We start from the raw sequence: 15,245 nt of genomic DNA on the forward strand, positions 1-15,245 counted from the left end.
TTTTACTAAACCGCAATAGAGTTTTTTAGCGCAGGGAGCCTATGAGCGTCGAGAGCAGCGTGGGGCATTCAGCGCAGCTCCCTACGCTAAAAACCGCTATCGCAGTTTAGTAAAAAGGGAGGGGGAATATTTGTCTATTTTTGTATAGTTGTTACTGAGGTGACATTGCATAAAGTCATCTGCCTTGACCTCTTTGAAAACCCGCGGAATATAAATGATAATTAACATTTTCTCTGCGTACAGCGTGCTTTGTGTTTTTAAAATTTTATTGTTGGTAGATCATTTTGACTTGGCCACAAAGGTAAGGGGGAGGGAGGGAGGGGAACTGCTGAAAGACATCTAATAATCCTTGCAGGCTTGACTGCAGGGAATTATTTTTGTAAAATCATGTTTTGTTATGTGACTGGCATTATCTAGACTTTAATTTCTATGAATGAATAGAATGAAAATGATATAAAATTACTTGCTTGTTTTTATGTGCGTGCGCTGAAGGAAAGTGGAGAGAGAGTGGGCTGAGGATGCTGAAGGGAAATGGGGAAGAGAGTGGGGAGAAGACGCTGATTTATAAATTGACAATTGTACAGAATATTGTTTCTTTTTATACTTTAATATAAACAATTCAAGGCTTGTGTGGATGGAATCAGGTGGTTTGCGGGGATGGGGACCGAGCTTACGGGGATTAGTCCAATAAAATTGTATTTTTTTATATCTCATTATTTGTTTTATTTTTATTTGTTAATTTATAAAGTGGTGATTGTTATGTATCAGTTTTTTCAAATTTACATCTACTGTCTTTATATTTTGCACTGTATTAGAGGACATGTGTTACTGTTTTTTGTGGTGTTGCATTGTATCCAGGGTCTGGTTTCTTGGCGGATCAGTTTAACTTTTGTCTACATGTTTCTATTTTTAGTTTGTGATTATTTCATTTTGGGCGAGGGTGTATCTCTGTTCTGTGTGTATGAAAAAGACATAGTTTTCAGTTGGCATTGACTGCAGGATCAATTGACTGTGGGATCTGGCTTGTTTAGTTTTACAATGTATGTGTTGGTGTTCTAGTGCTCACTGCAGTGTTTAAGATGCTGCCTTTTCCTAGGTACACTCTTGTGGTGCGATATGTAGATTGGTACTAAAAATCATATTTTTCATATAGATGGGGGGGGGGTGTCAAAAAATGATGGGCCCCGGGTGCCACATACCCTAGGTACGCCACTGGCTTAACCTGAAGGGAAGGGAGACAGGTGCTGGACCTGAAGAGAAAGGAAGCAAGAGACCCTTTGAAGGGGCTGTAGCTGAAGGAAAGGGAGAGAATTGCTGGACCTACCGGGGGGAGGAGGGCTTTAGCTGAAGGGAAGGGAGAGAGTTGCTGAACCTGCAGGAGGAGGAGGGGAGCTGGATATTTGTTTGTGTTCTGCAAAAAGTCTAAACTCTGATTTAGATGTCACATCAAAAAAGCCCTTCTGTGTCATGGTGCAATGGTGCCATTAACTTTAAACCCATGATGGAAGGATTCTGGAATAAGCCTTGGTGCCTTGCTTTAGCCAAAGACTATTGTTACAATCATATGACTAAAGTAAGTTGGGAAGGATAAAAATTGTGGAAAGCAGATGTGTATCTTTCCAGACGTTGCTAGACAGACATAGTTTCAGAGGAAGCAGTTCCTTAAGCCTGAAGCCTAACACTTTAGCTGTGGGAGATAATTATTTCCATAGGTGACCAGACATTTGCAAGGAAACACGAAAAAAGTATTTTTGTTGATCCTTCTCAGAAACTTTCTTCAAGGGGAAACTAATTAATTTTGGATTTTCTTTCAGGTATGAGATTTATGAAGAAGCAGATTTTATTGTTATTAATCCCTGCCACTGGGAATTATAAAATTATTTTTCTTAGATGCAGACTAACCCCCCTCCACCCTCCACCACCACCACCTTTTTACTAAACCGCAATAGTGGTTATTAGTGCAGGGAGCACTGCTCCCAATTCTCATAGGAACTCTTTGAGCGTTGGGAGAAGTGTGGAGCATTCAGCGCAGTTCCCTGCACTAATAGCTGCTATCATGGTTTAGTAAATGATAAATGCTAGTTTTCTTGGAGGGTGTTTATCTTCAATTTTTGTAATTTTCTGTATTTTGTGAACTGGAAATATTACAAATTTTAAAAAATGGGGAAAATTCTCAAAGCAACTGCAAATAAAGGACAAAAGTGCCAGGTCCTCGCCCTGGTTCCAAATGAAGTAGAATAAAGAAGCAAGAGGAAACTACTGAGTCAGCAAAAAAAAAAAAAAAAAAATTTTGACAGAACTAAATGTTTTAAATGTTAAATTTTACAAAAAAATTCCACTATTCATCGGTATTGCTCTTTAAGAGTCTTTAGGTTCTTGTCCAAAGTTTCACTCCTGATCCTGTTATATAAACACCTGTTATAGCTGCTGGAAAATTGAAAAAAGCCTGGGCAGAGCAGTCTCTTCCCCAGCCTATTACACCCCCTCCTTTACAAAACCGCTTTAGCACCGGCTGCTGCGGTAACAACTCAGACGCTCATAGAATTCCTATGAACGTTTAAGCTGTTACCACCACAGCCGGCACTAAAAACGCTAGTGCAGCTTTGTAAAGTAGGGGGATAGAGTACTAAATTTTGTTATTCCTGTGCTGCCTCACTTAAGCCACCAGGTGGCAGCATTAAAAAGGCTGTTAAGGGAGGAGAGGACCATCTGCAGGGATTTACTTGAGGATTGTATAAAGCTGAACAAAGGATTTCTAAATCTAAACCAGAATAAAGGGAAATCTGCACAGTAGCGGACAAGGAACAGAATATGTTTTAAGCTCTTCTGTGTTTTAAATGTCTGCATATTTGTTTTAGACATGAATTTATTCTATTTAAGGTATTATTGCTTGTATATTTAGATATGATGTTGTAGGGCCATGCCTTATTGCTTAAGTGCCACCCTCTCTCATCTCAATCAGAAATATTGAAAAGCCAATAAGAAAGTCTTCATTGCTGAAGAGAGAACTAGGTTGACTCTTCATGTTAATATTCATTATCACATGAGGGTACGCAGTCCCCTGCCTCATTATATCTGCTTGTACTGTTTGCCTCTTTGCCACTGTCTTATTGCTCCCGTGTAGACATTCATAGACGCAAAGGGCTAATAGCTGGAAAAGAAGATAAAGCTGGCAGGTTCTATTGCCTCACAGCAAAACTAACATCCATCACAAGATACTTCCAGAAACAAATGCCAGAAGGATAATTGTTTTATGAAGGCTAATAATGATTTCTCAAGAAAAAAAAACAAAAATTGTTCCCCTCCTCTGACATCTCAGCTTTTCGTTTGTTTCATTGGGTGTGATCGCCCCCCACCCCTTCCAACCTCTGCTCTCATGCTTTCCCTAAGTGCTTCTAAATCCAAACCTGTTCCAGACTCTCATGCCACAGGGGGCCCCAAGCCTGCCTGAAGCTGAAGAAGGCACAGCATGCCATTGGGTTTTAGAATCCCCCTAATTTCTGCCTAGGGTCCCAGCATGTCTAGCACTGGCACTGCCAAGGTATAGATATAGAAACTGCCTTTTAATCTCTGTTTTTTGCCTCTTTTTTGTGTGTGTGCAGAGGTTCTTGCAAATTGCTTGTATTTATAAATATTCTTTGAATTCAGTCTGGTTCCCATCTAAACCAACATGAAAAGCTTTACAAAAGGCTAGCAAGGCGGTGCTTAGACTTCCTGTAGGGCAAGCTGTTAACATCCTTGAGAAGTGTAAAGTCTTGTTGCTGGTAGCAAATACAGAGCTATAAATGTTAGCTGCTTTATTCTACCACCTTAAAACAGTGAATCGCAAACTGTGTGCATAGCACAATAATGTACCTGTCACTGCTGGCACTGGCACCTCTCCTTTTGTCTGCCCCCACCCACACCACCCTCCCACCCCCAGCGAAGGAGGGATTTCTAAAATCCAGCAGTTTGTCTGGGTTTTGGAAGGCCCCTGCGCTCAGGACTGAGTCTGGAGGGCCTCTGAGGATGCTCGGACATCAACGTGATGATGTCACGCTCATGCATGTGGCATCATCGGTTAATGTCTAAGCATGCTCAGAGGCCCTCCAGACTCAGCCCTGAGCTCGGGGGGCCTTCCAAAACCGGGACAAACTGCAGGATTTTAGAAATCCCTCCATCACTGTTGGGGGGGGGGGGCAAAGAGGAGGAGAGACGCTAGTACCTGTGCCGGCAGTGAGAGGCTCATATTTTGCTGCAGCGGTATTTCGAGCTCGAGGGCACTGAGTTTTTAGTGCGCCATGGTGAAAAAGGTTTGCGAGACACTGCCTTAAAATGATTTGACTACATTTTACCAAACTACTGTACTCACAAAGGAGGCAATTCGGTCAGTTTGTAGCTGAAAAGTGGAGCAAGGCGAATAGATATTAGGCGGTCTTGTAAATAAAAATATTTGTTATTAAAAGATAGAGGAGATACTGCATTGGAGGGTGCCTGGGGTGAAAATTGGAACTAATAGAGTGATATTCAATAACCCATGCACACCTACATACTTTATACCAGGGATCTCAAAGTCCCTCCTTGAGGGCCACAATCCAGTCGGGTTTTCAGGATTTCCCCAATGAATATGCATTGAAAGCAGTGCATACACATAGATCTCATGCATATTCATTGGGGAAATCCTGAAAACCCGAATGGATTGCGGCCCTCTAGGAGGGACTTTGAGACCTCTGCTTTATACCTATTTGAGTGGATTGTTTCTTACATGTTTAATGTACAGTGCTGTGTATGTCTGGCAGCACTATAGAAATGATTAGTAGTAGTAGAAATGAACTATGTAATGTTTTCCTCCCAAGATCTAAGCACTTCCCTTGGAACACCTTTTTTTTTTTTTGTTTGATAAAATAAGCCAGGTCTCTATCAGGACAGTTGTGTACACTGTGCCCCAGGTCAATTACACACTTAGAAAATTGTCCTCCCCAGACGTATTTTGGGCCTGCACTACCTCAACCATAAATCTATTACGGTAGCTATCTCATTTCTTTGTATATAAGCATCATTATCCCTCAAAGAATATGCAAAATTAATCAAGTAAGGGTTCCTTATACAAAGGTAAGGAGAACATGATCAAAAGTCAAGAAGCCAAAATGTTCATTTGCATAGTCTCTGAAACAGTTATTCACACCCATCTCCAATGGTGAAACCTCCAGGATTCACACATATAGAAAAAAAACAAACATGTATTACAATGTACAAAACCCAAACTGTCAATGCCTTAGGAAGTCACAGTGCATAAGAAACTCCTGGCATACAAGGCCATCAAGTTTACAATTATTTAGAAAACATATGCGGTTTGGTTTCTCTTGGCCATTTCAGGGCCCATCAGGGCTATATCCATTTTAATTTTGTAACTTCACAGCTCAGTTTTAATCCCTGATGGGAAAAATCTTTCACTAATTCCTTCTGCACACAAAAACTGTGCTTCCCAAATTGGTACTTAATTGGTTTAATTATAAATAAGAAGTTGCAAGGGGTTAAAAAAAAACAACCCGTCAGGTTTCAGTCACTTGAATCTAGTCTAGCTGCATATTCCTACAGCCTCTTACTTTATCTTACTGTGGAGATAGCAAACAACCTTCCTGTTTTTTGCTTGCAGGTTTTCTATCTCCAAAAGTTCTTGCCAGTGTTGAATAATGCATGTTGTTATTTCTATCAGTTGGACATCATCTTACCACCATTAAAAACTCTAGGAGTATCCCTTCCATTTCATAGAAGCATTATTAGTGGGGACAGACCACTTAGAATTAACCAATCAAGTTGATAGTAAGTTACTTTTCAGTAATTCATAACCAGTCAAATTGCACCAATGTGTATTGTGACAAGCATAGGGGCCTGTTTGGGAAGAGGCCACAGAGAAGAGCTCTGAGTCACTGATTAGGAGGAGGACCATGGAAAGCAAGGTTTGCTTCCATTTAGGGTGGAAATACAATTCCCATCAGGCTTAGAGCCAGGCTGGTTTCTTTGGGGCTTTAGGAAGGCGGGAGGAAAAACCTGGGCTGGAATCCCATTGGGAGGGGAGAGACAGAGGGTCCCAGTAGCCCTCAGTGAATGGGAAAGCCCAGAGAAAGGAATCCTGGGCAAGCTAGGGGTATGTCCTGGAGTATGTGTGTTATGCCCCCATGTTATGTGGGCATTTGCTCAGTTAATGTTTGTTTACATGTGTAGTAGTTAGGGTGCTCTATGGAATCAAGTACCCAGAGAGCTTTGCTTCCAGTAGTCTGGTCTGCTTCCACAGAGCATGAGCCTGCCTCTTTCTTCAGTCTGAGGAGAGCAGTGGCCATATTTGCTAAACACATGCTAGAGTGAGAGCCCGACAGTGGTGTTCTACCACCAGGTTTTATACCCCTTTAATTCTGACAATCAAATACAGCTTAGATTACTTCTAAGTCTGGAGAACTGTGTCATCTCCACAGTGTGGATACTCCTAGCATAGACGTGATATGTTAGTGAAGTGATAAGGAATGTACAGGGTTGAACTACATTGAACTATCATCTGACTGTAAGTTGTTTGCTTTGTTATTAAAAAACTGGTCAATTGATTCAGAGTCTGACTGGTGACATCAAGATTAAGGAATTAGGGCTTGGCTGAAAGGAAACTCTTACAGTGGCCAGTAACCTAGAGAAGTCCTTGCTTCAGTACAAAAACCTGAGGACTCTGCAGAGAGCTGTATCTGTACAGTATAGTATAATAGAAGTTAGACAGCAACAATGTGCTTTCCAGAACCTTCCCAACTACCATATAAAAGGTTGTCTGCTAAGGAGAGTGGAATGGGGATGTGACTGTTACTGCTCAATAGAAGAAGGCTGCTCGGGTATGTAGGAGGTCCTCGGGGAAAGAAGGTTCTGCAAATGGTGTGGAATGTTGGCTTCAGCTTAACCCCCAATAAGTCTGATTGAAGGAGAAGTGTGGTGTAATGGTTGTTCCCGCTTGGAGAACTGGGAGCATGACAGCTTCTCTTAGGTGCACTTCAATGCTGTTTGATTTGAAATTAAGGAGGCCTTCACTATGTATTATATATGTCAAAGCTGGGGAGGTTCCTGACCTGGGGTGGTGGAGGTACTCTGGATAATTACAAAAGGCTCTATTTAAGTCAGCACCCAGTAAGAGTAGCTGTGAGGAAGAATAGAAGGGGACTGCAGAGTCTTGAAAAGACAGTCTGCACTAGGATCTCCTGATCTTTTGTAGGTCTGCTTTATATTCAGAGAGGGAGGGAGAAAATGTTGCACATAGGGTGGAGGGGAAGGATAACTAGGGGACATGATGATGGAGGGAAGGAAAGGAAAGATGTTGCATGGAGGGAGTAGGAAGAGATGTTGGGCCCAGGGCACAAGGGAAGAAAAGATATTGGATATGGGGGTAGATTAGAGGGATGAAGAGATACATAGGAGATGGATAAAGAAAAGAGGGAGATGTTGGATCTAGAAGCAGAAGGGAGTGATAAAGAGATTTTGGACCATGGGGGAGAAGGGAAGAGGGAAGAAAGAAGGGACAGGGAAATGAGTGGCTATGAGGATGGAGAGGGGAAAAGAGAGAGCAGTTGCTGGGCTAGAAGGGTAGAGAGGTAGAAGAATTAGGAATGGTGGAACTATGTGAGAGAGGCCAGGAAGGAGAGGAGGGAGTGACAAAGAAATAATGAGAGGAAAGTGATTACAGAGAGTAGAAATATGATAATGTGGAATAGATTAAAGATGAAAGGCAATAGCGGGCTGAGGAAGGAGAGAGTTAATGGGTGAGAGAAGATGGGAATTTGATAGGTAGCTGAAAAGTAAAAAGGGTAAGGGTGAAATTTGAGTTAACTTCTTGGGGTTCCCAGTTCATTTTCTGTCTAAATATTTTTATTTAGAATTTGTGATCCCTTATTCTGTATTTGGTGAGGGTGATAGTAATGGCAGGTGGGAAATTGGATGGAGTGAAAGAGGAGATTGGGGAGGAGTAGAGGCCTCCTTTATTTTCTGACCTGGGCCCTAGAATGTTTAACACTGGTTTGACCCTTGCTGTACATCTGGCGAGAATCCCCCAAGCATTCCCAGCTGAGGACCTCCTCCAAAAATTGCCAAAACTCCCTTCTACCAAGCTCTGCAGTCAGCAGCAGCATCCTTGAGTCCTCAACAACGTAGGGTGCCAGCAATGGTTGCTGTTGCCTTCTAAGCTTGGTTAAAGGGATTCTGGCTACCTTCAGAGAAAGTCTTCAGCTTACAGAGCTTGGGGAGCCTCATTGGCTAAAGTACTTATATTATGAGGTGGGGGTAAGACATGAGAAAAAATTTTGTGCTCAAGCCCACCCAAAATTGGCTGTCTGGCTTCGCCACTGGTACAAACTGAAGTACCTGTGATCTAAATGGGTTGCTGGGTGTTTCCCTTTTGATTATGTTCACTTTATACCCAGTTAAAGTGACCTGTCTGAAAGCTGCCTTCGGATATGAAGTTAATTTACACTGTATTCATAGCATACTTTCCTGTGGAAAGAATGACTTTTATTAAATAACTTTTCATAAAGGTTATTTTTCTGAATGAATGGGGTAAGATAGTATTGGTTTCATTATTTTTACCCGTGCTGGTTCCAGATTAGCTTTTTGGGAGATTAAGAGATTGTGGCAGAAATTCCAACCTCGACTGGGAATGCTTAAAGACGTCAGTGGAATGATATTGAATGATCCAGAAAACATTAAAAAAGAGATGGAAAGAATATACAGAAAATTTTTTCACAAACAAGGCAATGAGGATAACATTGAGGAAATTGAACTGGAAACTGAAGTCGAAGAAGAACAGATATTTTAAAAGAAGAAGTCATAGCAGCGATTAAAGCTTTATCAAAAAATAAGTTACTTGGTATCAACAGTATTCCAGTTGAATTAATAAAAGGCTCAGAAGGTGCTATCATTGCTCTCACTCAACCGCTTGACTTCTTTGAAGGTGTGAATAAACATGTGGATAAAGGTGATCCGGTTGATATAGTATATCTAGATTTTCAGAAAGCTTTTGATAAAGTTCCTCATGAGAGGCTCCTGAGAAAATTAGAGTCATGGGATAGGTGGCAAAGTTCAGTTGTGGATTAGGAATTAGTTATCAGATAGAAAACAGAGGGTAGCGTTAAATGATCATTTTTCTCAATGGAAGAGAGTAAACAGTGGAATGCTGCAGGGGTCTGTACTGGGACCGGTGCTATTTAACTTATTTATAAATGATCTGGAAATTGGAACGATGAGGTAATTAGATTTGCAGATGACACCAAATTGTTCAAAGTTGTTAAAACGCATGCGGATTGTGAAAAATTGCAGGCGGACCTTAGGAAATTGGAAGACTGGGCATCCAAGTGGCAGATGAAATGTAATATGGACATTGCAAAGTGATGCACATTGGGAAGAGTAACCTGAATCAGTTACCAGATGCTAGAGTCCACCTTGGGGGGTTAGCACCCAAAAAAAGGATCTGGGTGTTATTGTAAACAATATGATGAAACCTTCCGCCCAATGTGCGGCGGCGACCAAAAAAGCAAACTGGATGCTAGGAATTATTTAAAAAAGGGATGGTTAACAAGACTAAAAATGTCATAATGCCCCTGTATCGCTCCATGGTACGACCTCATTTGGAGTATTGCGGTTAATTCTGGTGTCCTTATCTCAAGAAAGATGTAGGGCTCCTTTTACGAAGGTGCGTTAGTGTTTTTAGCGTACACACCGGATTAGCATGTGATTTAGCTTGCGCTAGCTGAAAAACTACCGCCTCCTCAAGAGGAGGCGGTAGTGGCTAGCGCGTGTGGCATTTTAGCGTGCGCTATTCTGCGCATTAAGGCCCTAACACACCTTCGTAAAAGGAGCCCATAGTGGCACTAGCAAAGGTTCAAAGAAGAGCGACCAAGATAGTAAAGGGATGGAACTCGTCTTGTATGATGAAAAACTAAAACGGTTAGGGCTCTTCAGCTTGGAAAAAAAGAGATGGCTGAGGGGAGTATATTTTAGTAAAAAAGCCCCTTAATGATGGGAAAAGAGGGGACTATGATGTGATAATCAGAATGATATACGAAAATATCATTTTAGTCTGCTTCTTTATACTTTGCTTAGCCCCAGTTGCCACTCCAAATATTTCTGTCTAGAGACGTCACTGCCATGTTTGGGAAGATTTTTCATTTGCATAATTTTTAGCATACCTCAAATTTTGCAGAAAAAAATGACTAAATTATAAAATGAACAATTTGGAAATACAGGGTACATCTATTTTTAAGATGAATTATCGCTGCTTTTCAGCTTGAGACTGGACTTGCATCTATTTTTTTCTCTGTTGTACTAATTAAATCAGCTAGATTTGAAGTGCTGCTTTACATGTATCCTGCTGAGAGCGACTTAAAGGAGCTACAAATCTTAGTTCCATCAATGAATCTAAAAGTGGAGGAACGGAGTAAGACTGTGTATACTTTATAAATAGTTAAAAGGATTGTGATTTATAGTTTTGCTTAAAAGTGTTATCCTCTGAGGAAAGGGTTAGGTTAAAAAGCATTCCACTTGACTGAGCTTGAATTTGTTGCTCAAAAAGCGAATATAATCAACTTGCACCTTGTATTGTGCTCAAATTATCTGATCCAAAAGCTTTCTTAAATGGCTGAGAAAAAGAAAATTCTCAATCCATGCTTGCTGTTGCCTGTTTTGCAGGAACTCCAATAAAGAGCCAGCTCCAAATCCTTTTCTATTGAACTATAGAATACCTGTGTTTTGATGAATGCATGAAGCACTGGGGTGTTCATCTGTATGGCAGAAAATTCAGTAAAGACTGGAAAGCAGAAAGGTGGCTTCTGTTCAGTGGATGTAGATTAGGGAGAGTCTTCAACTGCAGGAAAAGTATTAAGAATGCCATAAATCTACTGTAAATACAATGAAGCATTCTAGTTTGTTTGTGGTTTTTAAAATCTTTATTCATTTTATAAACCAACACAAAAGACTCCTTTTACAAAGGTGCGTTAGCGGATTTAGTGCGTTAAAAATACCACGTGCGCTAGCCGCTACCGCCTCCTTTTAAGCAGGTGATAATTTTTCATCTAGCGCACGCTAATCTTGTGCGTGCACTAAAAACACTAGCGCACCTTTGTAAAGGAGCCCAAAGTGCATCATATTATCAACAGTTAACAATATAGACAGCACTTAATTCCATCAAATGATATAATAAGTACCTATCCCCCTTCCCACCCACCCACCCTTTCATACAGTATAAAAACAATCAAGAATACAAATGATCAAGGTAAACAAAATTACAACAAATAATTAAATACATATCCCCCCCACCCTTCCTGGATCTGTATAATCAACGGGCAAAAGTAGTTATCAATCTTTACAAAATTTTGTCAATGGGTCCCAAACCTCCTTGAATTTCTTATAATGTCCCAATTGTATTGCACTCATACGTTCAAATTTATAAGTTTGGCACAAGGATTCCCACCAAAAACTATAATTTTACCTGTCCCAATTTTTCAAAATAAGCTGTACAGCAACTCCAGTCATGATGAAAAGTAATATATTGTTATATGAAGTTATTGGACTCGTAGCCATCAATAATATACCAAAACAGCACTACGTCATACGTCAATGCCAATGGAACTTCCAGTATTCTATTTATTTGACCCGCAAATGGATCGCCAAAACTTAAGTATCAAGAAACAAAGAAGAGCAGATGATCCAGTGTCCATATATCGAGATGACAGTGCCAGCATCTATTTGACTTAGAACTATCTAATTTTTGTAATCTAACAGGGGTCCAAAAACTTTTATGCAACAAAAAACCCCACGTTTGTCTCATAGACGCTGACACTGTACATCTCATCCTCCAAGTCCAAATTCGTGGCCATTGAGATGCAGAAATCTGCTGCTTTATCCCAATGCTCCAAATGTCTTTAAGACTAGTTTTTTGATTTGTATTCAAAAATTCAGATATTAATTTATACCACTTGGCTGTCTGATGCCCCAGCAAATCTGTCTGGAAGCACAGACCCAGCAAGCTATACTGAGTTTTTAAATTGCGCCAATCAGGGAACCCTTTCTGAATGGTCTGCTTCAACTGCAACCACTTATATACTTGAAACTTTGCGATACCAAATGTTTGTTGCAGTCATGAAAAGTCAAGCATCTTTCCATCGGATAACACATCATCTGGTGTGTGTATGCCCGCCAGCAGCCAGTGCTTCCAGAGGATCTTAGACTCGCCAATTTGAATCTTGGAGTCCAACTATAAGGATTGACACATGGATAATTGAATTGGAATAGGTATTAAGTTATTAATAAATTTCAATGTCTGCCATGTAGTGAATAAAATTCTATTGTCTTTATAAATCCTAGGGAACTTGATACTTAAAATGTGACACAATCACATTGGGGACAGGAGTTGCCATTCTAAGTAAAGCCAATCAGGGAGATGTCCCATGAGCTCAGGAAGGATCCAATACATTCTGGTTATTAATAACACTGGTCAACACTCATTTTGGTGCCTCAAATGTTAGAAACATAGAAAAAGACGGCAGAAAAGGGCTATAGCCCACCAAGTCTGCCCATTCCAATTATCCGCCCCCCAGAGTTCACTCCCCTAGAGATCCCACGTGAATATCCCATTTCTTCTTAAAATCCGTCACGCTGCTGGCCTTAATCACCTGCAATGGGAGTCTATTCCAATGATCCACCACTCTCTCGGTGAAGAAGTACTTTCTGGAGTCGCTACGAAATTTCCCTCCCCTGATTTTCATCGGATGGCCTCTGGTGTTTGAGGGTCCCATGAGACAGAAGAGATCATCTTCCGACTCGATGCGTCCCGTGATGTACTTATACGTTTCAATCATGTCTCCCCGTTCTCTTCTTTCCTCAAGTGAGTATAGCCGCAACTTTTTTAGTCTTTCTTCATATGTGAGATCCTTGAGCCCCAAGACCATCCTTGTCACCATTCGCTGAACCAACTCGATTCTTAGTATGTCTTTACGGTAATGTGGTCTCTAGAACTGAACACAGTACTCCAAGTGAGGCCTCACCATGGATCTGTATAACAGCATCATTACTTCAGGTCTCCTGCTGACAAAACCTCTGCGTATGCAACCCATCATCTGTCTTGCCCTGGAGAAAGCCTTCTCCACTTGATTGGCAGCCTTCATATCCTCACTAATAATCACCCCTAGATCGCGTTCTGCAGTGGTCTTAACCAATGTTTCTCCATTCAGTACATAAGTTCTACACGGATTACTCTTGCCCAGGTGCATTATCTTGCATTTTTTAGCATTGAAGCCTAGCTGCCAAGTAGTTGACCATCTTTCCAGCAGTAGTAGATCATGTGTCATATTGTCAGGTAATACGCTTTTGCCTACTATGTTGCAAAGTTTGGCGTCGTCAGCAAACAGTGCAACCCTTCCTATAAGTCCTTGCGTCATATCTCTTATGAATAAATTGAATAGAATCGGGCCCAGGACTGAGTCCTGCGGCACCCCACTGATCACGTCCAACGCCTTGGATGGGGTACCGTTCACCACCACCCTTTGAAGTCTACCGCTCAGCCAATCCCCAACCCAAGTAGTTAGAGTGTCTCCCAACCCCATCGTTTTCAACTTGTTCAATAGCCTTCTGTGTGGGACGCTATCAAATGCTTTACTGAAATCCAAATATACCACATCCAGTGATTCTCCGGCATCCAGTTGTCTAGTAACCCAGTCAAAAAAGCTAATCAGATTAGATTGGCATGATCTACCCTGGGTGAACCCGTGTTGGTGGGGGTCACGTAGATTATCCTTGTTTAAGATTGTGTCAAGATTCTGTTTAATCAGAGTTTCCATGAGTTTACACACTACAGATGTGAGACTCACTGGTCTGTAGTTTGCCGTCTCTGTCCTGCAGCCCTTTTTGTGGAGTGGAACTACGTTAGCTGTTTTCCAGTCCAAGGGGACTCTTCCTGTGCGTAAGGAAAGATTGAAAAGCACAGATAATGGTTAGGCCTGTTTCTGGGTATATTTAACCTGCTGATTCCAAAAATGGCACCAGTTTTCTCCTATTAGCTCTAGTTTTTGAGAACATGTGCCATATACCACTCTTCACTCTGCTCTCCCATTAAAAAAAAAAAATATCAGGATATTTAATGGAGGTGTTTAAATTAATATCTTTTAAGCATGAAGGAAACATATTAAAAATTAAAAGAAATGTGTACAACATGAAAATCTACTTATTTCATACCAAAAGTACAAGTTTATGATACAAACTTTCCAGTCATATGACACACAAGAAGCTCCTTTTGTAAGACTTCCAAGAGTGCGATCTGTCAGGAAAATCCCTCATAAGATTCCAACAATAGTCTTCCATCATGTGTGCATCCCATCTTCCTTGGTATCTGGCTTCCATTGTTTTTATGTCTTGGTGAAATCTTTCACCTTGCTCTTCGCTTAAGTCACCAAGGTTCTCTGGAAAGCAATCTAAGTGACTGCGCAGATAATGGACTTTAACACTAATGTTACTGCCAAGCCTGTTGAAATGAAAAAGCATATCCTCTACTAATTGTGCATAGCTGTCTGCCTTCTTGTTGCCAAGAAAGTTTTTCACAACAAAAACAAATGAAGACCAGGCATATGAATTGATATAAATGACCCCATTTCATAGCATCAATGAATGAAAAGTTGTCTGACTTTTTGTCCCAAATGCCATCGGATGAATGCGACCTTGGGCCACATGTTTTATACTTGCCCAAAGATTCTGCGTTTTTGGAAGTACTTACATGCTCATATCTCTACCCTATGGAAGACTAAATGCACTCCCCATCCCAGGCTTCTCTTCTCACTCTCTGTATTGATATATCCGATCCCTCCCGGCCTGAGGGGTTTCATACGACATGATCCCTTGTTTGCCAAGAAACTGATTCTGCTACACTGTCTGGATTCTGTACCCCCCCCCCCCCCCTGTTTCTGAATGGCGTACATTGATGTTTCACCAACTAAAGATGGAACGCATGGACATTACTGATATGGATTCTGTAAAGGGCCTCAGGCTTCAGATGGTCTGGGAGCCCTTTTGGCCTTCATTAACAGCTTATGTTCATATTAATGTTATGAATATCTGAATGTTTTTATTTATTCTAGGGTATGGTTGCCCCCTCTCTCTTGCCTCCTTTATTTCCCCCTTTTTTTTTTTTTTTTTGTACGGTGGGTGGGTGGTTGGAGGGCAGTTTTGGACTGCTAATACAATTTGTTCAAACAGATTAC

The 15,245-nt window shown here is 41.0% G+C and overlaps 1 long non-coding RNA gene across 2 annotated transcripts in view; it reads right to left on the minus strand.

The window, feature by feature from the left end:
• LOC117363491 overlaps positions 1-15,245 on the minus strand; it is a 59,090-nt gene that overhangs the window by 19,244 nt on the left and 24,601 nt on the right. For both annotated transcript variants that reach the window (XR_004540073.1, XR_004540074.1), the window contains exon 2: positions 10,740-10,861. This is a non-coding gene — a long non-coding RNA (uncharacterized LOC117363491). The remainder of the gene's footprint in view (positions 1-10,739; positions 10,862-15,245) is intronic.

The sequence above is a fragment of the Geotrypetes seraphini genome, chromosome 7 (genome assembly GCF_902459505.1).
Source record: "Geotrypetes seraphini chromosome 7, aGeoSer1.1, whole genome shotgun sequence".
Taxonomy (NCBI): Eukaryota; Metazoa; Chordata; class Amphibia; order Gymnophiona; family Dermophiidae; genus Geotrypetes; species Geotrypetes seraphini.